Below are 26,170 nucleotides of genomic sequence, written 5' to 3'. Positions count from 1 at the left end.
AAAAATTAAACAAAACAAAAATAAACTCAAATATACTTAAGAATCTGGTGCTTGCTAGAGGGTAGGAATAGAGAAATAGGTAAAATAAGGGAAGGAGATTAAAAGGTACAAACTATAGGTATACAAAGTACAGCACAAAGGAATATAGTTACTAATATGTAGCAACTCTGTGACACATAGTAGCTAAATGTATTGCTGTGATCACTTCTAAATATATATAACATGCTGGATCACTCTGTCATACCTAAGAAACTAATACAATAATGGTGTGTTCACTCCACTTCAATTAAAAGAAATCTCAGCATATATTTTTGAACCAGGATTTCACTCTACAGGTGTGTATGTATGTATATGCATGTATTTTGACAGATACTATTTTTTTTATTTTGTATACCATAATTTCAGAAAATAAACAAAAAAAGTACAATATGCATCCAAACCCCTTCACAGATATTATTGAGCAATAACCATGTATGAAGTCTCAGCAATATAGCAATTATCAACAGAGTAATTGAAATAGATTTGAACACTTTTTAAGATTTTATTTATTTATTCATGGGAGACAGAGAGAGAGAGAGAGAGACAGGCAGAGACACAGGCAGAGGGAGAAGCAAGCTCCATGTGGGGAGCCAGATGTGGGACTCGATCCTAGGTCTCCAGGATCAGGCCCTGGGCTGAAGGCGGCGCTAAACCACTGAGCCACCCGGGCTGCCCAGATTTGAACACTTTGAAAATGTATTATTAACTAGGTTAAATATAAATATGTAGTATGCACAAAACTATAGAGTCACCCTCTATTTTATTTGTCTACTGAAGATGCAATTCACTTCGGGGTCCCATTCAGTCAAATCTCCCCACCACACCACCAAAACCCTCTAGATCTGGTAGTGAATTAAAATCTTAAGGAAATTATCTCTTTAGAATATTATTTCTTATTTCTAACAAATATTAAGTATTCATCTCCTGTAAGTATTACTACTTATTTAGAGTTTAAAAAATAAACCCTGATCAGAAGTTGCCTGATGTAGTAGCTAACAACAGGAAAACTTAATTAAGAGCAATTTAGTGGTGCTGGATGGCTATCTGAACTGAGACTCAACTCCTCCCACTCCTTAAAATCACCTGGACTGACACAAACTAATACCTGGCTGTTGGTCTTTCCCACTACATATTATTAATTCAGCATATAATAGTCCTCCACCCCCACCTGTAGGGGATCATTACCTTACTAAACAAAATAAAGAGGCATCTGGAACAGAAGACTACTGTAAAATAAAGACAAACATTCAACAACTTACACTATCTGAAACAGAATGCCCAGACTGGACAACCCAGGAGTGCACACTGAGTGACTGTAGAATTGAATGAAGAAAAGCTCATTAAAATTGGATTTGGGACACCAGAGGCGGAAGCTCTCCTATCCTATTATTCATAGTCACTTGCATTCCCACTTGAGCAGAAAGAATTTCACCCTGCCTAGCAACAAGCTCAGCCAATAAGAAAATATACCCCAACCAGTAAGAAGCCATCAGCACCCTCAACTCTAGCTTTCTTCCAATGCACTTTCCTTCAGAGCAGCCCCTCCCAGCTTTCTCCTTTTCTCAATAAAGTAATGTTCCTCTCTTCTCATCTCCATCTTTTTGCCTATGGTTTGCCATAGCTCGCATATTCCATTAACCTTGAATAAACTCATTTTGCTGATAAAATCACGAGCTGTTGGGGATCCCTGGGTGGCTCAGCGGTTTGGTGCCTGCCTTTGGCCCAGGGTGTGATCCTGGGGTCCTGGGATTGAGTCCCGCATCGGGCTCCCTGAGTGGAACCTGATTCTGCCTGTGTCTCTGCCTCTTTCTGTCTCTCATAAGACAGAATAAGACAAGAATAAATAAAATCTTAAAAAAAAAAAAATCACGAGCTGTTTTACTTTTAAAGCCGACAGGAGCTAACAGTACCATATTGGGGTATTAGTACTATAAAGTTACAATAAGAAACCATAAAAAGAACGAAGTGAAAATAATTATTAAAAAAAAAAAAAGACATCCAGATAAGAAGTTTCAGAAAGAGGGAAAAAGTAAAAACATTTCAAGATAAAAACATGTCAAGAAATGATGGGAATAAATTTTCCCAGAATTAACGATAAAAGAAGTCAACATTTAAAAGCCAAAAGAGCCAAGTAAGACTTAAAAGAAAAAACTCATTCCAAAAAAAAAATTCGGATTATGTAAATTGGTAGGACATTTAGAAAATATCAAAAATTTTTAGAGGTAGTTTGTTAGAATGACTTCTGAAAAATCAAAAGTAACGGACAGTAATCCAGAAAAAGAAGCAACAAAAATATTTTACTGGAATACTTATGAAAGGAGGGAAAACCCCAGACACAAACTAATATCAATAATAATGAAATTATGGTTTAATGACAGATTCTACAGCCACTGTCAAAGTGTTGAAAGAAAAGAATATTTTTCCAAATTTTGTTTGAGGGAACTTAGAGTTCAACAACTGCAAGAAATTCACAACTACTGTGAGCATTTATTTCTTAAATTATTAAAAATTAAAATCTTGTTTTTAAAAATCCAACAAACTTGGTACATTGTGTTGTCAATATTTTACCAAGAATGGGCCAGCAACAATTACTTATTTTAGATATAATGCACAGAAATATTAGTTTCCCAGAATCCATATTTTTATACTAAAGAACAATATAATGCAGCTACTCTTATTGAGTAAGCAACTGATGATAGCTTTTTGATTAAATAACAAAATATAGTATGTAAAATTTCAACATCCACCATGCCAAAGAAAGGCCTGGTCTTATTTCTTCTAAGTGTTTTGTATTTTTATCAGTTTTCATTAGCTCAGCTCCACATGAGACCATTGCCTGCCTTGATTTCTGGAATTCTGCCCCAATTCTTTTCTAGTAGTCTGTGTTGCCAGGGTTGCAGCTGCACAACCAATTCTTATTAAAATGTAAGTCTTTGAAATGCATGTCTATGGAAAGGGATATAAAGGATTTCATTATCTTTTCTCAAAACCCACAGTGAGGATTAAACCCCCACCCTTCCCAAGCCATACTACCACTGAGCACCCTTTTTTACCAACTCATACATCAAATAGAGTAAATGCAACTGCTCAGTTTAAATATTTAAATAAAAAGTCATAAAGAAGTTAATTGCACAGTAGTGAAACAAAGTCTAGCAAAAATTATTTTTAAATGACTTCTAATGCTTACGATGTAATTGTAGGTTATAGCTAGATATTCACACTACTATGTAATACTTTAAAATACTATTACTAAATACTTCTGAAGAATAAATACTTGCAAGGTAGAACAGGTGATTCTGTGATGATAATGCCAGAATAAAAATTTCTTCAGAAACTTCAAGTCAGGAAAAGAAAACTGTGATTAATTTACTTAAAATGGAAAACATTTAACCAGGTATTAATTTTGTTGTAGAACACTAATGACCCTAAATTTTTCTTGGAAAAGAAGGGAAAAAAAAATCGAAGAGAATTTATACCCCCTTTTCCATTTTTCACTAGGGTATCATGTACTTTTGTTCTCTGGATAAAATCCTTAAACGCTGCTTGACCTTGCTCTTTAAAGACAACTTGTGACTGAATTCATTTTGTGAGAAGAGTTAATACAAAACTGTCAAAAGACTATGAAGGCAAAACTTTTCAATTAAAAATAAACAGAGGTCAGGACACCTGGGTGGCTCAGTGGTTGGGTGTCTGCTTTTGGTTCAGGTCATGATCCCAGGGTCCTGGGATCGAGTCCCACATCAGGCTTCCTGCAGGGAGCCTGCTTCTTCCTCTGCCTGTATCTCTGCCTCCCTCTGTGTCTCTCATGAATAAATAAAATCTTTAAAAAATAAAAATAAATAAAATAAACAGAGGTCAAATACTACATTGCAAAGTGAAAAGACATACAGTGTTCTATTAAAACATAGTATTTTTAATGCTGGTACATGCTTGGAATTCTTGTAACATATAGAACCTTAGAATTTAAACTATGTAAGTGAAAATAAAGTTGATAAAATTCATTGGGGTTAAATATAGTCTACTCTGTTCTGGGGTCATTCAATCCTGGTTAAATTAAAGTAAAAAGATAGGGGTATCTGATTATACAACACACACCTCAAGTTACAACAACGAAGTATACTGAGAAAAAATTCTAAAAAGTGACTACGTGTCATATTTGAAGTGATCAAACTGAAATTAGGTCAAACGTACTTGATGAACTTTTTAAATAAACGAGAAATAAAAAAAAAAAAAAACCGAGAAATATATGATTATGATGCCTGTTAAAAGCATGCATTGGGATCACCTCACATCCATTATGATGGCTAGTAACAACAACAAAAAAGATAAACAATTAAGTACTGGTGAGAATGTGGATAATTCGGAACTCATGCACTGTTTGTAGAATTGTAAAATAGTGCAACTCCTATGGTAAACAATATGAAGATTCCTCAAAAACTGAAAAATAATACCACCAAATGATCTAGGATTCTCACTTGAGTACCTTTAAATAAAATGAAGGCAGAGACTGGAAGAATAGTTACACGCTCATGTTCATAGCAGTACTACTTACAACTGCCAAAAGGTAGAAGGGAGCCTAACGTCTATCAGCCAATTAATACATAAATAAAATGTGATATATACATATAATGGAATACTATTCAGTCTTTAAAAAGGCAGGAATTCCTGTCACATGTTATTGGGATGATCCTTGAAAACATTATGCTAAATGAAATAAGCCAGTCACAAAGAGACAAATACCATATGATTCCACTTATAAGAGTAATTCTACTTATATTTGAAATACTCAAATTCAAAGAAACATAACATAAAATGATGGTACCTGGGGCTGGCAAGAGAAAGTAAAAGAACTTTTTGTTTAATGAGTATTAGAGTTTCATTTTTGCAAGATGAAAAAGTTATGATGATCTGTTCAGAACAATGTGAAATATTACTAAAATTTAAAAATGGTTAAGATGGGAATTTTTATGTTATGTATTTTATACCACAATAAAAAAAATTTAATGTAATTGGAAACGGGTCTTACCCTTAGAGATTCTGGTAATTTGATAAAGATGAAAATTAGGATAAATAGGTTTTGTTTTGTTCCTCAGTACTACACATTAATTTGTGTGTGTGTTTCTTTTTAGTTAGATAATATAGCAATATATTACCTTAAACGCTGAATGGGGCAGCAATTTACCATTACCATGGTGTACAACTCAAAATATGTAAAAGTAAATCATGAATAAATCTTCTCACCATTATCCTTAGCCATCCAGCTCTCCTCCAGAGACACAGTCACTAGTATTAGCTTCTTGTATTCTTGTGCAGCCTTTCACAGATATTCTATACACATTTAAGAATGCACTTAAATATTTTTCCTTTTAAAAATATTTTCATGTGACTGCATATATCATTTGGCACCTTTCTTTTTCACTTAATACTTTATCTTGGAAATCAGGCAGTATCTGTAAATTTTTAAAAACTGCCTCGATTTATAAAGGCTCTATTTTATTGTAAGTATAATTGGTCTCCAACAGATGAAAGTTGACTTGTTTACTTCTACAACTATGATGCACAGAATAATACTGTATATTCACACATAGAATATGATGGAGTAAACCCAAAACCTGTAATATTTATCTGTGAGATAAATTACAAGATGTTTCTGGAAGTGATCGATCAAAGAGCTTATAGATTTAAATTTTTGTAGGTATTTTAGATTTTCACAAATTTCCTTCTAATAGAATATATCAAAATATACATTCATTAACAATATATTAAAATATCTGTACTTCCAATCTATGAAAAAAAATCTTGAAAAAATGCCTCCTTGACTCCAGTAATAAAAGGCAGAAAAATTTGTTTTCCAAGGTAAGGATCTATTTTGTTTGTTGTGGACCACTACACAGCTATAATATTTCAATTTAGAAAAAAAATTTTTTTAAGATTTTATTTGAGAGAGAGAGAGAGAGAGAGAGACAAAGAGCACAAGCAAGGGAAAAAAGGGAGAAGCAGGCTCCCCGCTGAGCAGGGCTTGATTCCATGACCAGGAGACCATGACCTGAGCTGAAACCAAGAGTTTCAAAACCAAGAGTTGAATGCTCAATCGGCTGAGCCACCAAGGAACGTTCATCATTATAGTCGTAGAATATATTTTTAATACATGAGAGAACTAGTTCCTTTTCTCTTATAATTTTTCTGTGTAATCTTATTTTTTTCCACTTAAATTGTAGATTCACCTAGCCTAATTCTTTAAAACCTTTCTGGTATTTTTACTGGTATCATTCTATATTATAAATTAAAAGAGAACAGTATTTTTCAGATACTGAATTCTAATGATGAGTCCCTATCTAAGCCTCTTTTGAGTCCAAGGTGATTCTACTACAAGTGATCTACTTTTTGAGAAATAATACTGTATCCAACTAAAAATTTGTACTGGTTAAGGGACAAGAGGAGCCATTACACAGTGTGGCTGTTTCTAGAAGGGAAACTACAGCCTTTATGTTTCATCTCAATACAGATTTCTCATTGTTCGTGAGACAAAAAGTTTTTCTTGCCAGAGGCAGAAACTGTTCTCCAAATCACTTTCTGTGGACCGAGCGTAAGAGAACAAACACAGCTGAACTAAGTGGTTCAGAATTCCATCCTATATAAAGAACTTAAAATGAGTGGTTTATATAGGCTTAGAGTACCAGGATGAAGTGGGAGCCTGAATGGGGGGGGAGGGCGGGGATTAAGAGTGAGTCCCAGAATGATGTTTGTTACACCCCCCTATTCCCAACCCATTTAAAAGACCCATACAGAGAGTTGCATCAAACTAAAAACCTATGTGTTCTAGTATGTAGATGAAAGGAATGGTCTTCAAAGGTTCTAATGAGTGACAGGCAGGACTTCAGCCTAAGAAAAGCATCCATCCTAACCACGGCCAGCTCAGCCTTGGCAGGTACATCTAGGTCCAAGCCTCTATCAGTCTCAAGTTTCTTTGCCCAGAAATGCATTTGAAATCTATAGTTTTTGACCCTAAGAGTTTTACTAATAACAGCAATACAGTCATGATTTTTAACCAAATTACTACCTCAACTGGCCTAGACAGTAATTGTTTCCTTTTGTGTGGATAATTCTCTAACTCTGGAAAAATAAAGAAGTAATATAGAAACGAGGAAGTTAACCAAAACCTACAGTATTAATATTTTTGCCACTAAATATATCCATAATAAGTTATTATTTTGTTATATTAGTATTTTATGTTCTATTTATGAAGATATTTAAAAGATATGAAATTTGATATGCTAAATTTACAAGTTTAATTTATTAGACATTTAAAAATTATTTAAGTTATGGGGTGCCTGGGTGGCTCAGTCAGATAAGTGCCTGCCTTCAGCTCAGGTCATGATCCCAGGGACCTGGGATCAAGTTCCACATTGGGCTCCCTCCTCCATGAGGAGCCTGCTTCTCCCTCCACCTCTACATCCCTCCCTCTTTCTCTCTCTCTCTCTCATGAATAGATAAATAATCTTTAAAAAATATAAGAGACATGAAATTTTGATATACTAAACTTGCAAGTTTAATATATTGGACATTTAAAAATTATTTAAGTTTTGAGGTGTCTGGGTGGCTCAGTGGATTAAGCATCTGACTCAGGTCATGATCTCAGGGTCCTAAGATCAATTTATTTATTTCACAGAGACAGAGAGAGCATGCATGAGCAGGGGGAGTGGCAGGCAGAGGGAGAGGGAGGAGACCCTCTGCTGTGAGCAGGAAGCCCTTTGCAAGACTCCATCCCAGGACCCCAAGATCATCACCTGAGCCGAAGGCAGACACTTAACTGACTGAGCCACCCAGGCATCCTGGACCTTGGGTTTTGGCTCAGATCATAACCTCATGGGTCATGGGATTGAGTCCCACATGGGCATCTGTGCTCAGCAAGGAGCCAGCGTGAAGATTCTCTCCCTCTTTCCCTGTCTTGGCTCATATGCGCCTTCTCTAAATAAAGCTTAAAAAGATAATAATAATAATAATAATAATAATAATAATAATAATAATAATAATACCACAGCAATCAGACAAAAGAAAGAAATAAAAGACATCCAAATTGGTAAAGAAGTAAAACTTTCACCATTTGCAGATGATATGATACTGTATATAGAAAACCCTAAAGGGATGCCTGGGTAGCTTGGTCAGTTAAGCCTCCAACTCTTGATTTTGGCTCAGGTAATGATCTCAGAGTTGTGAGACTGAGCCCCTTGTCAGACTGCACAGTCAGCTGGGAGTCTGCCTAAGGTTCTCTCTCTCCCTCTACCTCTTCCTTTCCTCCTTCCCCACTCACTCATGCATGTGTTCCCTCTCTCCTTGCTAAAGTGAATAAATAAATTTTTTAAAAAAGAAAAACCCTAAAGACTCCACCAAAAACAAAACAATAACACACCTAGAACTGATAAATGAATTCAGTAAAGTCACAGAATACAAAACCAATGTAGAGAAATCCATAGCATTTCTATTCACAAGCAATGAAGTAGCAAGATGAGAAATTAAGAAAACAATCCCAACTACAACTGTACCAAAAATAATAAAATAAGTAGGAATAAACTTAACCAAAGAAGTGAAAAGACCTGTACTCTGAAAACTGTAACACCTTAGAGAAAGAAAATGAAAACAAAGAAATGAGAAGCCTTTCCATGTTCCTGGGCTGGAAGAACGAATATTGTTAAAACATCTATACTATCTAAAGCAATCTACACACTTAATGCAATCCCTATCAAAATAGCAAAAGCAGGGATCCCTGGGTGGCGCAGCGGTTTGGCGCCTGCCTTTGGCCCAGGGCGCGATCCTGGAGACCTGGGATCGAATCCCACATCGGGCTCCCGGTGCATGGAGCCTGCTTCTCCCTCTGCCTGTGTCTCTGCCTCTCTCTCACTGTGTGCCTATCATAAATAAATTAAAAAAAAAAAAAAGAAAAATATATTTAAAATAGCAAAAGCATTTTTCACAGAACTAGAACAAAAAATTCTATAATTTATAAGAAACCACCATAGCCAAAGCAAACATGAAAAACAAAATTAGACATACAATTCCAGACTTCAAGTTATATTACAAAGCTGTAGTAATCAAAACGGTATGCTGCTGATACAAAAAAAAAAAAAAAAAAAAAAGACACATAGATCAATAGAACAGAGTAGAAAGCAAGAATATGCAATGGGAGAAAGTCTCTTCAGCAAATAGTGTTGGGAAAACTAAACAGTTACATGCAAAAGAACAAAACTGTACCACTTTCTTACCCCATACACAAAAATAAACTCAAAATGGATTAAGAACCTGAATGTGGGGGGATCCCCAGGTGGCTCAGCGGTTTAGCGCCTGCCTTCGGCCCAGGGCGTGATCCTGGAGTCCCAGGATCAAGTCCCACGTCGGGCTCCTTGCATGGAGCCTCCTTCTCCCTCTGCCTGTGTCTCTGCCTCTCTCTTTCTGGGTCTCTCATGAATAAATAAATAAAATCTTAAAAAAAAAAAAAAAAAAAAAAGAACCTGAATGTGAGACCTGAAACCATAAAAATCCTACAGGAGAGCACAGGCAGTAATTTACCAGACATCAACGCTAATAGCATCTTTTTAGATATGTCCTTAGGAAAAGGAAGTAAAAACAAAAATACACTACTGGGACTACATCAATAAAAAGCACCTGCACAGCAGAGGAAACAACCCACAAAACTAAAATACAACCTACTAAAGGGAGAAAATATCTGCAAATGACATATCCAATATAGGTCAGTATTCAAAATATATGAAGAACCTACACAACTCAACACCAAACAAAATAATTCAATTTAAAAATGGGCAAGAGACATGAACAGACACTTCCACAGACAGAGACGGCCAACAGACACATGAAAAAATGTTCATCATTCACCATTATAGCGAAATGCAAATCAAAACCTAATGAGATCTTAACTTCATACCTGTCAGAATAACTAATATCCAAAACAAAAACAAGTGTAGACCAGGATGTGGAGAAAAAAAAGGAACCTTCATGCCCTGTTAGTGGAACTGCAAACTGGTACAGTTACTGTGAAAGACAGCATGGAGATTCCTCAGAAAATTAAAAATCAGAGTAGCCTATTATCCAGTAATCACACTACTGGTTATTTAATCAAAGAATACAACACTACTAAATACACACCCCTATTTTATTACAGGATTATTTACAATAGCCAAACTATGGAAGCAGTCCAAGTGTCCATCAATAGATGAATGGATAAAGAGGGGTAGTATACACACACACACACACACACACAGGAATATCACTCAGCCATAAAAGTAAAATCTTGCCATTTTTAATGACATGGATGGAGCTAGAGAGTTTAATACTAAGCCAAATAAAAAAAAAAAAATACTAAGCCAAATAAGCCAGAGAAAGACAAATACCTTATGATCTCACTCAAATATATAATTTAAGAAATAAAACAAACAAGCAAAAAAAAAAAAAAAAAGAAAGAAAGAAAGAAAAACAAACCAAAAAACAAATTATGAACTATAGAAAACAAATGGGGTTACCAGAAGGGTATGAGGGTGACTGAAATAGGTAAAGAGGATTAAGAGAATGCTTATTTTGAAAAGCAATGAATGATGTATGGAAGTGTTGAATCACTATACTGTACATCTGAAACAAAAATAACTCAGTATGTTAACTACACTGTAATTAAAATAAATTAAAATACCCAATGACAATATACATAGCAGTCAACTTGTGGTAAGTTTTACAGTCAACCATTTTTTTAAAAAAAATTTTTATTTATTTATGATAGTCACACACACACAGAGAGAGAGAGAGAGAGGCAGAGACATAGGCAGAGGGAGAAGCAGGCTCCATGCACCGGGAGCCCGATGTGGGATTGGATCCTGGGTCTCCAGGATCGCGCCCTGGGCCAAAGGCAGGCACTAAACCGCTGCGCCACCCAGGGATCCCTACAGTCAACCATTTTTAAAGCAAACTACAGAAAAAGATGGTCTCGAGTGGAAAATTTCTATATCTATCATAAGAGCAACACATTTCCTTCATTTAGTATCATTCCCTAAAGCATTTTTTCACTGAACCATGTACATTAAAACCATTCACAAATACTGTTAGATGGTAATAAGAAATGAAAATAGGTTATCTTGCATGTGACTACTTTTCAAAGAAGTAATGGCTTCTTTTATAAAAGCATGTCTTATATCCACATAGCACAAAACAAGCACAGCAATTTTCTCTTGCTGCCCAGAAAACACTCTGTAATCAAAACCACAAAAGGGCTGCTTTTATGATTTCCTCACGGAAATCATGGCCTTTACAGTGAGAACATACAGCAACAGCTACAATAAATTCCAGCTGCTGTGGTAAGGATTATTATACTATTGTTAGCTGCTGAGCGGGCCCAAAGCTGAGCCATGAATTCTATTTACTTAAGTAAAGCATAGCCCCTCAAATGGCAATTATTTCCAGACACTTAAATCCTGGACCATTAACCAAAGTAACTAGAAACTTAATATCAGTTTCATTGCCATAAACTATAACACTATTATCAGACTTTCAAAAATATCTTCTAGCTATAGATAGAGACTGATATTTTGGATCGTATCGACAAAACTAAAGAGCTATGCCAATTAGGCCTTTCCCTAAAAATCTCCAAAACTACTTCTTTGTAGATATTTACAAGTTTAACAGGAGAAACTCTGAACCATTCAGGTGCAATTCCATTCTAACTCTTTAATAATTTTTTTTATGCACAATTCCTCACTATCTCACATTTGGTGAATGAATTATTCCTCGTGTGTGTGTGTGTGAGAGAGAGAGAGAGAAAGAGAGAGAGAGAAAGAGAGGAGAGAAAAGAGGGGAGGGGAGGGGAGGGGAGGGGAGGGGAGGGGAGGGGAGGGGAGGGGAGGGGAGGGGAGGGGAGGGGAGGGGAGGGGAGGGGAGGGGAGGGGAGGGGAGGGGAGGGGAGGGGAGGGGAGGGGAGGGGAGGGAAGGGAAGGGAAGGGAAGGGAAGGGAAGGGAAGGGAAGGGAAGGGAAGGGAAGGGAAGGGAAGGGAAGGGAAGGGGAGAGAGAAATACCTGAGAGAGAGACAGACAGACAGAGACACACCTAAATCCACCAGAGAGCTTCTAAAAGATTTGTAACCACAGCAAGATGCTATCAAGTCAGGGAAAATGGCAGATCAGAAATCAGCCACATGACCATGAAACCAAAAACTAAATATGTATTTTCTGAGTTTTTTCCATCTCTAAAATTGATGGAGTATTTTCCTATCATTAGCCAAAGCAGATTTATCAAGATGCTTCAGTAATCAGATTAATTCTAAAAATTAACATATATTCACTGAGCTCCTACTACATATTAGCCTCACACAAAAAATTTTAAATACATATCTAAAATAAATATAACTCAGCAAGTTATAATGTATAATAAACATATTTTTAAATGTATAAAATTGAACATACTAAAGAGGTAAAAGTCAAATGGACTATCAGAGATTAAAAATGAAGTGCAGTATGGGGTGCCTGGGTGGCTCAGTTGGTTAAGGGTTGGACTTTGGCTCAGATGATGATCTCAGGGTCCTGGGATCCAATCCCACATCAAGCTTCCCACTTAGTGGGGAGTCTCCTTCTCCCTCTTGTCTGCCCCTCCTCCTATCCATGCTTTTGTTCCTCTCAAATAAATAAAATCTTGGATTTTATTGCAATATAAGTATGTAGAAGTAACAATAATTTTAGTTTGTAGCAATTCTGACACTGCAACAAATAAGAATTTAAAATCTGGCCTATAAATTTGTCCAAATAGAATTTTTAAAAACACTTAAGAAAACAAAAGTATCTCAATCCCTTTTATATTTTATTTATAAAGAATACTAATAACATCTGACTTCAACTCAGGGGTAAAATTTATCAACTTTCCAAATAATCGTAAATTAATCTAGTGAAACATCAGATACATTAAAGTAATTAACAAGACAAGATGTTCACTGTAATCACAATGTTCTAGAAGTTCTAGCCAATGCAACTAGTAAGTGAACCAATATGATATAAAATTTGAAAAGGATAAGCAAAATTGAAAATTATGTTTAGTTACAAAATTAGATACTTCCAAATACAAAATTATGGGAATATGTTTATATTCCCAGAAAAGCCAAGTGAACCAGTTGCAAGACTATTAGAAATACTAAGTGAATTCGTCAGGGTGGCTGATTAAACTTAACAAAGAATAATCATCTTACTAATGTTAACAACAGCAACAAAAAAATGAATTTAGGCTGTAGAGCACCATAAAGAGGCAGTGCAACAGAGATTAAGCAAATGGACCTCAGAGCCAAACAGGTAAGGAATATAATCTCAAATCTATTACTTCCTAGCTGCATAAGCCTCCATAAAATCACCTAACATCTCTAAGTTTTCTCAAGTATAAAAATAACTTCTTGTCAACACTGTCCACAGAGGTGACACACCTTAGAGGGGTAAGTTAGCCACCACTGCTGTGGGTGGTGGGAGGGCTGCTTCAGAGGAGGAGGTAATTGGAGGAGGAAGAGTCAGGCAGCCCTGCATCCACTTTTTACTTTTTTTCCAATGTCACATCGGCAACCCCCTCAGTGCAAACATACCTGACTCCTGGAGTGACGGTAGCTGCTACCTAACCTCGAAGGAGGAAGACCCATTCCTGAGCAGGGCTCACTGGTGGAGGAAGGACAACCACAGAAAGGAAGCTGTCTCCACTGGCCCAGGCAAGAAACCCAACACCACAGCCACCACTATTCTAGCTTTCCTGAAGGAGAAAGTCAACTGAGAAGTCATTTCCTTGGAGATCAACAGATGTGCCAAATACTGGTATAAAGGAACCTGGAGTTTCTGACACTGTCCATTCCAACAAAAATCTCATCAAGCCAGAGTAGCACAAGGAACCCGTTCTATTCACCAGCAGAGACATCTCTCCTTGAAAGATAATGGTAACTCAAGAAGTTCAACACAAAAGAATTCTTATTCTGAGAGAGGATACCAAAAAGCAAGGAGTTTCCACAACAGCCAGAATTTGACCACAGCATTCATTCAGAGGATCAGCCAATCACCATTCGGTAAGAAACTCAAGAGCTAAAGGACAAACACTAGTTCAGCCATCAGTAGCCAATAAGGCCATGAGAAGAGTTATATTATAGTTCAGCTCCATCTAGAGAACAGTCATTCTTTTGTTATCAGGAGGCATGTCTCCTCCAAAGGGGTTACAGAGAACTTTTCTGGAGAGTAGTTTCAGCTGTCACTGAGTGACTCCCGACCACCGAACCCCAGTGGATATTCCTTTACCCCATTACCTGTTCAGTGGGGAGGCTCTCCATACTCTGCATAGTCACCTCCCCAGTAGTTGTATATCAGTCCACTTCCAATCCTAACGGACCAACCTCTCAGTACCAAACCACCACCAAAGTAGGGTCCCCACTGATCCTGATGGGGGGAAAAGACTCAAGTAGCTTCCCATCCCAAGGGCAAGTGGGGTCATTGTCCCCCAAACACTCAGGGATGACCACCGCACCACAACATCTATGACCTTCACTGTAAAGGACTGTTCATGACACAGAACAACTCGGAGAGCAGCCATTTATGAGAGTGTGGTTCCACATCAGCCAGACAGTCTGAGAGGCTTATCATTTCTACACTAGTCAGCCCAACCAGCTTGAGAAAGACCTAATTTAGCTGTCTCCCAATTTACTCATCACTCCTATATAGGAGGGGAAGACCTATTACGGTCTGTGGTAATCACAGATCAAACCACAAAACTGTGGAACTCCAAGGATCATAGCACTGTATCAAACGGGTACAGTAGGTGTTGGAAATGTGCAAAGAAGTCCAGTTAACAAAGCACCCTTACATACCAAAGAAATAATTATGCTCTGAACACAACAGCTACCTACACAGAGCCCTACAGGCCAATACAGCACCAAGTGCAGAAATGCAATTATAACAGGCTTCAGCATGCAACACCTGCTGATGCTGGCACCACAAGATCTCCCTCAAAAGAAAGTATTTGGAAAGACCCCAGGGAGTTTGCCTGGTATGATCCCAAATTGCCTGAAGTCATTCACATGCTGCAGCACCCTTCCCATCATTGAGGCAGATGCAGTGGCCTACCTGCAGCACCTGTGCTTTGGCAACAACAAAGTACTTCCAGAAGTGCATAGGTTAGGAAGAATCAAGTTTCCAGTCAACTTTTTGGACAACAGTTTTGAAGATTGGAGGAATGTTGTGGTGCTCTCCGAAACCTTGTTTTTGGCAAGTCTACAGATGAAAATACAATAGCAATAAAGAACGTTGGTAGGATACCTGCCTTATTGCAACTGATAAGAAAATCTACAGAAGCAGAAGGGAATTTGTTATAGGAGTTCTTAGGGATTTATCTCCATGTGATGTTACAAAGACAGCAATCAATCAAGATGCTCTCTCAAACTTAACAAGCACCGTAAATTTTCCAGTTATTCTGAATGGAATAACTCTTTTCATGATGATCCCAAAATTAAATTACAGACTTCACCTGTCCTGCCTAGTAAGACATGTTGCCAGCTCCCCAGGGGAAGAAGTGAAGAAACAAACATGACCCTGTGTGGAGCTGGTAAACTCACTTTTATATGTGATCCATATGTGTGTGCATACATGTGATCACAAAAGCAAGACTGTGGTAAACTGTGTTTACACCCCACAGAACCTGTCCAATAGCTCCAACTGGAGACCTCTAAGGCCCAGCTGCTGGGGCTGAATTAACTGGACTATTTACCAGGAAAAGAGTCTCCCAGCAAGGACTTGGAGCCCATCTGTTGGAGGAGGGAGGCAGGGGAGGGGGGGAGAAAAGGATACAAGAGGATCAACAGGATGGAGTTGGTCATATCCCAAGACTGCCAAAGTCTTCCAAAGGGAGTGAGATGCTGTGGCATCCATCAGGAGTAAAATTATATCTATTGTTCTATCAGAAAATTCCTCCAGAGCATTTCTTTTTTTTTTTTATTTTTTTTTTATTTTTATTTATGATAGTCACACAGAGAGAGAGAGGCAGAGACACAGGCAGAGGGAGAAGCAGGCTCCACGCACTGAGAGCCCGATGTGGGATTCGATCCCAGGTCTCCAGGATCGCGCCCTGGGCCAAAGGCAGGCACCAAACCATTGCGCCACCCAGGGATCCCCCTCCAGAGCATTTCTAAAAAGGAGGAGTGCAATCAAAACCATTTTATTATACCTTTATTACACATTAGAGAGAGACCAATTCAATTTGCATCCTTCCTTGTCTACCACTGACCAACAGATGTCTGCCATCATTTGTCAGCAGCATCTCCTCCTCACCAGCACTGTTAGGAATCAGAAACCCTCACTCTGAATACGACAGGACCCAGTCACCTATGCAATAGATACCATACAATAGCAAAAGAAAACCAAACATAAAGGCTTTACTCTGGCTCCAGCAAAGCTTCACTCATTTACATCAGTTCCTATTCCTCACCATCAAGAGAACACAACAGATGGCTACAGCACCAACAGCTGTACTGTAGTCAAAATGATTGAAAGAACCCTGATATACACAGATGCATTTGCTGTCTCCTCGTAGCTATAAAGATCCTTATTTTGATGACCAAGTTCACTTCTCAGCTATTACTAATTATTCAACACAGTATGGACTGAAATCAATAATCACAAATTATACAAGCTTTTATTCCACAAAACCACCTTCTTATAGAGCAGAACAGTATCCAGGGTTCCCAGACTTGTGGGTTGCAGCATCAAGATGCTCAGTAGAAGAACTCTCTCTAATCTTGTTTAGAATGAGAAGACTGGCTTGATTTGCTAATGAAATGTGAAAGTAAAATGAAAGGTATGAGTGAAGAGCATTTTTTTTTTCTTTTTTGAAGAGTTATCAGTGAAGAGGAAACCTTTGAGAGAGAAGACCTTAAATTTCTAAACTCTATTTAGGTGTCAGATGTAATTACTTGTAGATTCTGTAGCTTGGTAAAGGTGTAGGTAATGCAATAAAAAGGTTTAAGAAATGAGTGAAATGAGATGGGGAAGTCAAAGTAAAGGGGATTCTTAAAATGTGAATTAAGATATGTTCTGGTTAGTCTGAACAGAAAAAGAAATAAAATGAATGTCCTTCATGTTTTATTGCTATTACTAAAAAACAAAATTGTTAAATAGTTAAGTATACAGAATATATCATTTAGCAGTTCAACTCATGTAAGGTATTATTATTTGTATTATTAATACCAAAACCAGCTTGTCCTTAAGTAAAAAAAAGATACAGTGTGTGCACTTTATTAACCTTTCTAAAATCCAAAGAATTCTGAAACCTCCAGTACCTCCTGAGGTTCTGAAACCTCAAGATTCTGAATAAGGAAAATAAAAAAAATTTAAATAAGGGATTGAGGACTGTACATTTTCTAATGCTTTATTATGAAAATAAATGAGTAATAATTCATATGTTTTTAAAAATTCCAATCATGAGTTCCCCACAATTGTTTTACCAACTTCAAAGAAAACATGGATTCAGCAGGAGTTTCCACCAAGAAGCTAATTACAAGATATGATGGATACTCCTTTTCTTCAACAATTCTAACCTTGTTAATAAGAGATTTTCTATCTCAGTTAATAATCCTACTAGTATATAGTAGGATTATTCATATAATGTCAATTTACTCCATTAACAATAAAATCCTTAGCAATGGTATAGACCATGTATTTATTTACCATCTTAACTCTTCTATTTAATGCTTGAATCCTTGTAATCAATCAATGAATAGCCTTATCTGCCACCTTACACATGATATGGACTGCATCATCAGAGACTTACTTGACTAATTTGCAATTAAAGTTTCATTAAGTCCCTTGAGTTATCATTATATAGTCTAGAATGGGTGATGATAAAAGATGTATCAGTTAAGATGTTTTCATATACATGAAACATAAAACCCAAAGACAACTGGATTAAACCAGAACTTACTGGCTCATATAAACTAAAAAGTCTATAGGTATACTATCTACAGGGAAGTCCTGATCTAGTGGCCAGGGCCTGGGTTTTCTCTGTTCTACTCCTTCAGTGTTTACTTCTTATTCAACTGGTTTCCTTTTATGGTCAGAAGATAGCTGCCAGGAGTTTACTGACTGTACATTTTGATTTCTGTTGAAATTCAGCAACCCCCCCAAAAAAAAAAATACACACACACACACACACAATATATTAAGTGCCTCTACCCCAGCATTCCTAGCAAATATCCTAAGATCATTCTGATTCATCTAGCTTAGATCACATGCCTGCTGTGATTGCCTTGGGTTAAGGCACATGTTCCATTCTGACAAACTCCTCATATTATTTATGAAGTACAGTACATTATAGTTGACCTTAGTAATTTCAAGTTCTAATATTACTGAATGTTATTAATGAATTAAAATGGATAGGTCAAGCATATCATACAACTTTCACTACCTTCTTAAAAAGTTGGGATCCAAAAAAAAAAAAAAAAAAAAAAGTTGGAATCCCTGGGTGGCGCAGCGGTTTGGCGCCTGCCTTTGGCCCAGGGCGCGATCCTGGAGACCCAGGATCGAATCCCACATTGGGCTCCCGGTGCATGGAGCCTGCTTCTCCCTCTGCCTGTATCTCTGCCTCTCTCTCTCTCACTCTGTGTGTGACTATCATAAATAAATAAAAAAAAATTTAAAAAATTAAAAAAAAAGTTATTCCCTCAAAAAAAAAGTTATTCCCTCAAATTTTATAAGCAGCCCATCAAGGAAAATAAAAGTAAACTCTTCACTGAATAAAAATCACATTTTCAAGGATTCAAAATGTATTACAAGACTGCCCACAGGTTTTATGATTTTCCTTCTTACCACAACAGAAACAAACACTATATATTTTCTCAAAGCAAAAGAGGTTTACATCCAATAAGAGTGAAGAGTACATGAGTATCTTGAGTTAAGAGAAAAAAGTGTTATTGTTTCTTAGAGCCTTAAAATAAAGGCAACTAAATAATCCATCCTGTAACTCAAAACTCCTCTTACAAGGTACTAGATTCACCATGAAACCTACCCCCACCCACACCCACACAGAACTAGGTCCTAAGAACAGAGATCTCACTTTAGGGAGCCTTTTTGTCCATTGCATTTCAAAGCCAAATGCTAATTGTTCCTGAATTACTAGGTTTCTTATGTGAAACCTAAGTTCCTTATTCCTATAATTAGCACAGAAAATAGAAATAAACTCTTCTGTTTTTATAACAGAGAAGACAGTGAAATTTATTATACTGAAAGCGAGTAGGAAATATGTAGGAAAAGATCGGATATTGACAGTAAAGCTGAAGAAAAACAAAATGCAAAATACAAGCAACACTTTTTGAGAACTAACCACTTGAAAATGTGTTACATACTCATCATCTTAAAAGCCAAACTTCATTTATAATCCTGCAGGGAAGTAGTGTGATTAAAAACCAGGATATGAATTAAAAGAAAATCTCTGTAGGGACGCCTAGGTGGCTCAGTCAGTCAAGCATCTGACTCTTAGTTTTGGCTCAGGTCATGAGTGGGAGTCCACCTAAGAATCTCTTGTCTCCCTCTCTGGCCCTCCCCCAGCTCTAACACACACACTCTCTCTTAAATAAATACATCTTAAAAAAAAGAAAAGAAAAAGAAAATCTCTGTAATTATTCAATTCTGTAGATTGGTTTTTCAAGTACTCAACTGTTCAAATAATTCAATTCAGTAAATATACACTGATGGCTTTATTAAGAAGCTAGTACTGGTGTTAGACACAGCAGGGATATAAACATAGCCCTTAGATTCACAAAGTTTACAATGTGCCTCAAAAGCAACACAAAGGAACGTTACTGGATAGCACAGAACATATTCAAGGAGAAATAAATGCATGAGACACTAAAGACAGTCATCAGAAAGAGGAGAAATCAAATGAGTGGATTTCTACAGTAAGTAACAGAAAATCTAAGGGCAAAACTGCTTAACATTATGGAAATTTATTATCTCACATAACAAGGAATCCAGTTAGGGTGATTCTAGGCATATTACATGGAGCTCCAGTTCCACTTCTCTACAATTCTCTTGCCTCTGCCTTCCTTTACTTAAGGACATCACTCTCAGGCTAGTAGCAAAATGGCTAAGCAGTTCCAGATGTCACATCCAGATAAAACCACCTCTACAGAGAAAAGGGATCATCGCTTTCCTTCTTTCTGAAAACCAAGAAAGCCTTTCCCAGCAACCTCTTATAGACTTCCCTTCTATTAGTCAGTGGCCAAAACTGGATCTATTCCTAAGATGATTCCAAAGGCAAGGACATCTACCATTAATCAAGATCAGAGACGATGCTGTTAATTATCATGACCATCATTTTAGTGTCAGCTGAATATTTTAAGACAACAGGCCTTGGAGGATGGCATAATTAGGCAAAAAAAAAAAAAAAAGAAAGAGAGAGAAATACAATGCAAAGGAAGGGATGTTCCTAAATGAATAAAAAAGTCAAACTGCAATCACGCACTAACTCCACTGTTAGGGACAAGGAACTTTCCTAAGCTGCACCATTGTCATTCTCCATAATATAAAAATTAATTTACTATTCAACAGTGAGCAAATGCTAAGAATGTAAGAGGAGGACTACTCTTTTTACAGAAAGGATTTAGTTATTATCAGTGGGGACAGTCAGACTCACCACTCCTTGTCAACGGAGTCACCCAGTTAGCTATCTCTGGGTTGAGAACATTCCATATTATGCATACAGATGACTGCAGACTCACTGTCAATAGAAGTTGTTCCTTGAAGGTTTCTTCTCATTTGGGTTCCAGGTTTCAGTCAAACACCCACAAACTCGCAACTGGCCCTATCTGCAAATGAAAGCATGTAATTAGAAGGCAAAAGGCTACAGAGAGCAATTCCCTCTGTTCGACATCTATAATTAACAGATCCATAAGAAGACTGAACTTAAATACCCACCAGATTCAATAAGCATCGTGTTCAAACTAAGCAACTTGCATTTCAAAGGCTGTGGTGTGCTTCTTACAGTTACCATCCTTTTACATTAGGTAAACATATTGTTGTGTCCACAATATACCAGGTACAACTCTTAACAAAAGTTGCCCACTGGGTAGAATCCAACATACATTTATGTGTGGTGGACCCAAGTGAGGATGACCTACACAGCATGTTCACGGACAGCTGCATACATTTATAAATCAGAAGACCACCTGATGTGAAAATCAAGATTTCTGACCTCTCTTGGGGAAAAAAAAAAAAAAAAAAAATCAGAAGATCTAGCAATATGGAGCCCACATTCCTACATGGTAACAACCTGTTGGAGCTGATTAGCAGCTAATCCTTCAGATGGGTCAAAGGCTTTGCAGTTGCCTAAAGATGTCGTCACTCTCTTATAACACGACTCAGTTATCTGTCTTGGTCCAGTTGGCAACTGACTTTGTAAATTCTGCTATATATTTATAATAGCTCACAGGGAACTGTATTACTGTCACAGCCAAGCACGTTTTTCTGCTTGACAATATAGTACAGGGCTAATAACTACACTGGCTTTGGAGTTAGCAGGCCCTAGGTTTGGGTTCTAATTCTGCATGTAACTAGCTGTGTGACCTCAGACCTATTTTTAACATAGGATATATTTCTTCATTTACAAGCCTCCAAATAAAAGTATAAGCACTTAGCAAAGTCAACAAACAACAGGCCTAAAATCTACCACGTCCAAGTTAAACTGATAATCCTAAATCCATTACTTCCTCAGTTTTCTGCATCTTGATAAACTGCAATGTGATTCATGTGCCTAAGCCTCAAACCTCAAAGACCTTATCACATACATTCCTTCATTCTCCCAAAACCAGTACCTGATTCTCTAAAATATGTAATTTGAATGAAATCTCAGAATCCCACAAAAACAAATAATAACCCCTCCTTCAGAATCAATTACTTTCCTGAAATCGCCTATAAATTAAGCTCATTAAGTAATGGTAGTTTCAAGTTTCAAGTCTCCATATTATGAGTAATATTAATATTTCATTTAAAAAACTGAGGATGGGGGGGTGCCTGGCTGGGTCAGTAGGTAGAGCATGTGACTCTTGATCTCGGGGTTTTAGGTTCAAGCCCCACGGTGGGTGTAGAGATTACTTTTTTAAAAATGGGATGCCTGGGTGGATCTGACTTTTGATTTTGGCTCAGCTCATGATCTCAGAGTCATGAGATCCAGTGACACACTGGGCTGCACTAAGCAGGGTGTCTGCTTGAGATTCTTTCCCTCTGCCCCTACACCCATACTCTCTCTCAAATAAATGTTAAAAAAAAAATTTTAAAACAAAACACTAGGGATAATACCTATCACTCCTTGCAAGATATTGACCAATTACATTTTGTAAGCCTATACATTTTTCCATCTAAACTAATAATGAACTAGGACACTATGCTTCATCTGCAAACAAAACTAAAAACACAGATGGCTAGAAGTTAAAAATCAACTGTTTCTATAAAATTGTTCAAAGAATAGTCAGAAAGTCACTTTTGAAAATATTCAGTATCAATGGAAAATATGAATTACAAATTGTCAAATGATGTGTAAAGATGACAAATAGAGACACACTACGTTCAAAGATTCAGGGATGCTAACATGTCAATGCTCTCTAATCTGAGCAAAATAATTCCATGCATTTCTAATCAAATTCCCAGCAGTTTTTATAGAAGTTATAAAGCTAATTCTAAAATTCACATGGAAATGCAAATGAGCTAGAATGGACAAAACAACTTCAAAGATCATTAATATTAGAAGCCTTATACTACCTGACTTCAAAATTTGTTAAAACTGCAAATATCAAGACATTGTGGTACTGAAGAGACACAAATAGATCATAAAACAAAACTGACAGTCCAGAAATAAACTTACATATATATACAGTCAATTGATTTTCTACAAAGGCAGTTCAGTGGAGAAAGGGACAGCGTTCTCAACAAATAGAGCTGGAAAGACTATGTCCATACCTTGTGCCAAATATAAAAATTAACTTAAATCAATCATAGACTTAAAGGTAAAACCTAAAACTACAAAATTCCAAGAAGAAAACATAGTGGAAATTTTTTGTGGTCTTAACTTAGGAAAAAATTTCTTAGATAAAACACAAAAGCATGATATATAAAAGACAGAAGTGACAAATAGGATTTCATCAAAATTACTAATTTCTGCTTTCTGCAAGACACTTAACAAAATGAAAGAGAAGCCACATGTTGGGGGAAAAAAAATGATGCAAATCACAGTATCTGAAAATGGTCTTGCTTCCAGAAAGAATACAAGAAAGAATGCTAAAAACCCATTAAGAAAACCCAATATTAAAAAGGGACAAATGATCTTAACATACTCCTCTTCAAAGATGTATACATAGCAGATAAGTACATGAAAATATACCTTAACATCATCATTCATTATGAAAATACAAGTGCTGGCAAGGATATGCAGCAAGTGCTATCATATGCTATTGATGAGAATGTGAAATGGTAAAACCTCTTTAGAATATAGTTTGGCAGTTTCTTAAAAAATTAAACACATACCATACAACCCAGCTATTCCACACCTAGTACTTACTTTACTTAATAGAAATGAAAGTCTATGTCCACAAAAAACTGTTTTTAGCATCTTTATTTTTGATACCCATAAATGGAAACAATCTAACTATCCATCAAGAAATGGATACATACACTAAGTTTGGTAGAGCCATTCAGTACATTACTAATTCTGACAAAAAATAATGAACTAGTATATGCTGTTTAACATGGATGTATCTCATAACAATTAAGCCAAGAAGCCACACCAAGAGTATATCCTATAGAATCCATATACATAAAATTCTAGAATCTCTGGGGATAGAAAGTAATTCCAGGGCAGCCCCGGTGGCTTAGCGGTTTGGCACCGCCTTCAGCCCGGGGCCTGATCCTGGAGACCCAGGATCGAGTCCCACATCGGGCTCCCTGCATGGAGGCTGCTTCTCCCTCTGCCTGTGTCTCTGCCTCTCTCTCTCTCTCTCTCTCTCTCTAACGAATAAATAAAATCTTAAAAAAAAAAAAAAGTAATTCCACTGATTGCCTAGGAATACAGGACAGTGGACAAGAAGGCCTATTCATGACTGGAAAAAAAACTTCCGGAGGTGACAGATATTTTCATGATTTTGAGTGTAGTGATAATTTCACAAGTACAAAAACTTCAAAATTTATTAAACTGAACACTTAAATATGTGCAGTTAATTTTAAGTTTAAAACAAATTCACTGCATATTAATAACTGATAGCAAAACTGATTAATACCAAAAGCAAAACCCTTTCAATCCATTAACTATAAAAATCATGGCCACCATCTTTCTTTTTGGAAAATAATTCCACTGAGAAGTATATTACCTCAATGCTAAAGATCAAAATCATAATTACTGAACACAAAGAAAGCAAATGCCAAAAATAGCACTCTAGCTAACCCCACATAATGTGGCATGGGCAAAAAGAAAATTTAGTGGATCTCAATATTACTTATTCAAGTGCAGCCCAAGAGTTTCAAGCTTTCATTGTATTTGGTCGGAATTAGATAAAAAATACATTTTTTCAATGTAAACCAAAAACATTTAATGTAGTCATTTTAGTAGCATTCACTACTAAAATGTATTTCACATTCTGCTTAGAATTAATGAAGAAATCATGAAATCAGATCCATTTTAATTGTTAACTGCTGGCACGGCTTGGTGCTTTTTATACCTCATTAAATGGCATCTGTTATTTATACTGAAAACAGAGCAAATTACATTATTTCTTTAGCTGAATTTAATCATTAAATTTTATTTTAGACAATACCAAAGGTATGTAAACCCATCTCTATCCAGGGATATCTATTCTGCAAGTTAATCAGTCTCAGTTCCATCACACTGCTATGAAAAAAGGGCTTCACCTTTAGAGAAATGAGTTAATAGTGCTACCTTAGACTACTTTTAGGGCAGTCACAGAGAAAAATTATGCTAGTTCTGCATCAGCACAAATGGCACGATTAGAATGAATGACTGGAGGCTCCATTTTCCACATATTAAAACATCCTTCTGAGTCACTGCTGCCTCAAGGAAAATGTTTTACCTTGGGACATCCTACCATCAGCACTCAGGATATTACCGGTAGTGATTCAAAAATACAGAATCAACTTTATGATTCCTTGCCACCCTCAGAACCTCTTATGAATTTAAAAATAACAATATTTTTAAGTGCCCAAATCCACTGCAATTCAAAAGTCTTAAATTTAAGCTAGTTAAACTACAAGAAGCTAAAGCCCTCTTACAGTAGCATTTATTTTTAGTTTCCACTTTTCCCCCAATGAAGAATGACTTAAATAATAAGGCCTTGACCCTATTAAATTACTCTGATACTGAAAGAAAAATATGTACTAACTATGTGTTCCATCTTCTTGCTCATTTAATGTCAAATGTTAATTCCTCTTTTTTCCTCCCAAAGAAATAACAGACCTGGCAAGACAATAAAAATCTATGAGAAATCTAGCTCAGTTTCTTAATTTTACACACTCAGGTAAAAAAAAATTTGCCCCAAAGCTCTTAACTAATCAGTAAACTATAATACCTATTAGCACTACAATAAATCACTACGATTTATTTCCTCAAGTACACTGTAAAGAAAAGCATATAACCATTTACTTACACAGTTTAAGTGAAAAGTTATCTGGGCAACAATCTCATAGCCAGTAGTGATACCATTAAAGGCTCAAGACATTTTGCCTCTTACTACTGTTTGCTAGTGCTGTTAGCATTCCTGGACCCTAAAAGTATAGGACATGGTAGGGTTACAGAAATGAATAAAAGTGACAGTATATATGCGAGTAGCTATGAATGACGCAAAACTTTTAAACAAGGAGAAAGAATGTATTTCTATCTACTGGAGTTTCAGAACTAGTGGAAAAGGCTGCATAAGCCTTAATAAAAAATAGAAAAGGAGGGATGAGATAATAAAGACGGACTATCCATGAGAAGGTGAAGTTGTACAACCACTTTAGTGACACTGTGGAAACTTTCTTATATTGGTATACATATACTTACCAGGCACCAAAACAAATCCACTCCCAAGATAAATGAAAACAG

At 36.6% G+C, this 26,170-nt stretch overlaps 1 protein-coding gene and 1 pseudogene across 7 annotated transcripts in view; one reads left to right on the top strand and one right to left on the bottom strand.

The window, feature by feature from the left end:
* CDC42SE2 (CDC42 small effector 2) overlaps positions 1–26,170 on the bottom strand; it is a 112,651-nt gene that overhangs the window by 54,566 nt on the left and 31,915 nt on the right. For 3 of the 7 annotated variants that reach the window (XM_077911570.1, XM_077911569.1, XM_077911571.1), the window contains exon 2: positions 20,723–20,894. The exons of 1 other annotated variant lie outside the window; for it this stretch is intronic. The gene's annotated coding sequence lies outside the window, so the exon portion shown is untranslated. Of the gene's footprint in view, positions 1–15,165; positions 15,313–20,722; positions 20,895–26,170 lie in introns of all 7 variants that reach the window. 3 more of the 7 variants (XM_077911573.1, XM_077911574.1, XM_077911572.1) reach the window with 2 other exon arrangements.
* The window catches only part of LOC144322817 (plakophilin-4-like), a 45,258-nt pseudogene continuing 32,435 nt past the window's right edge, over positions 13,348–26,170 (top strand).

Source organism: Canis aureus, chromosome 10, assembly GCF_053574225.1.
Source record: "Canis aureus isolate CA01 chromosome 10, VMU_Caureus_v.1.0, whole genome shotgun sequence".
Lineage (NCBI taxonomy): Eukaryota > Metazoa > Chordata > Mammalia > Carnivora > Canidae > Canis > Canis aureus.
The sequence above is the reverse complement of the archived record's forward strand: the minus strand, read 5'-3'. Positions and strand labels throughout refer to the sequence as shown.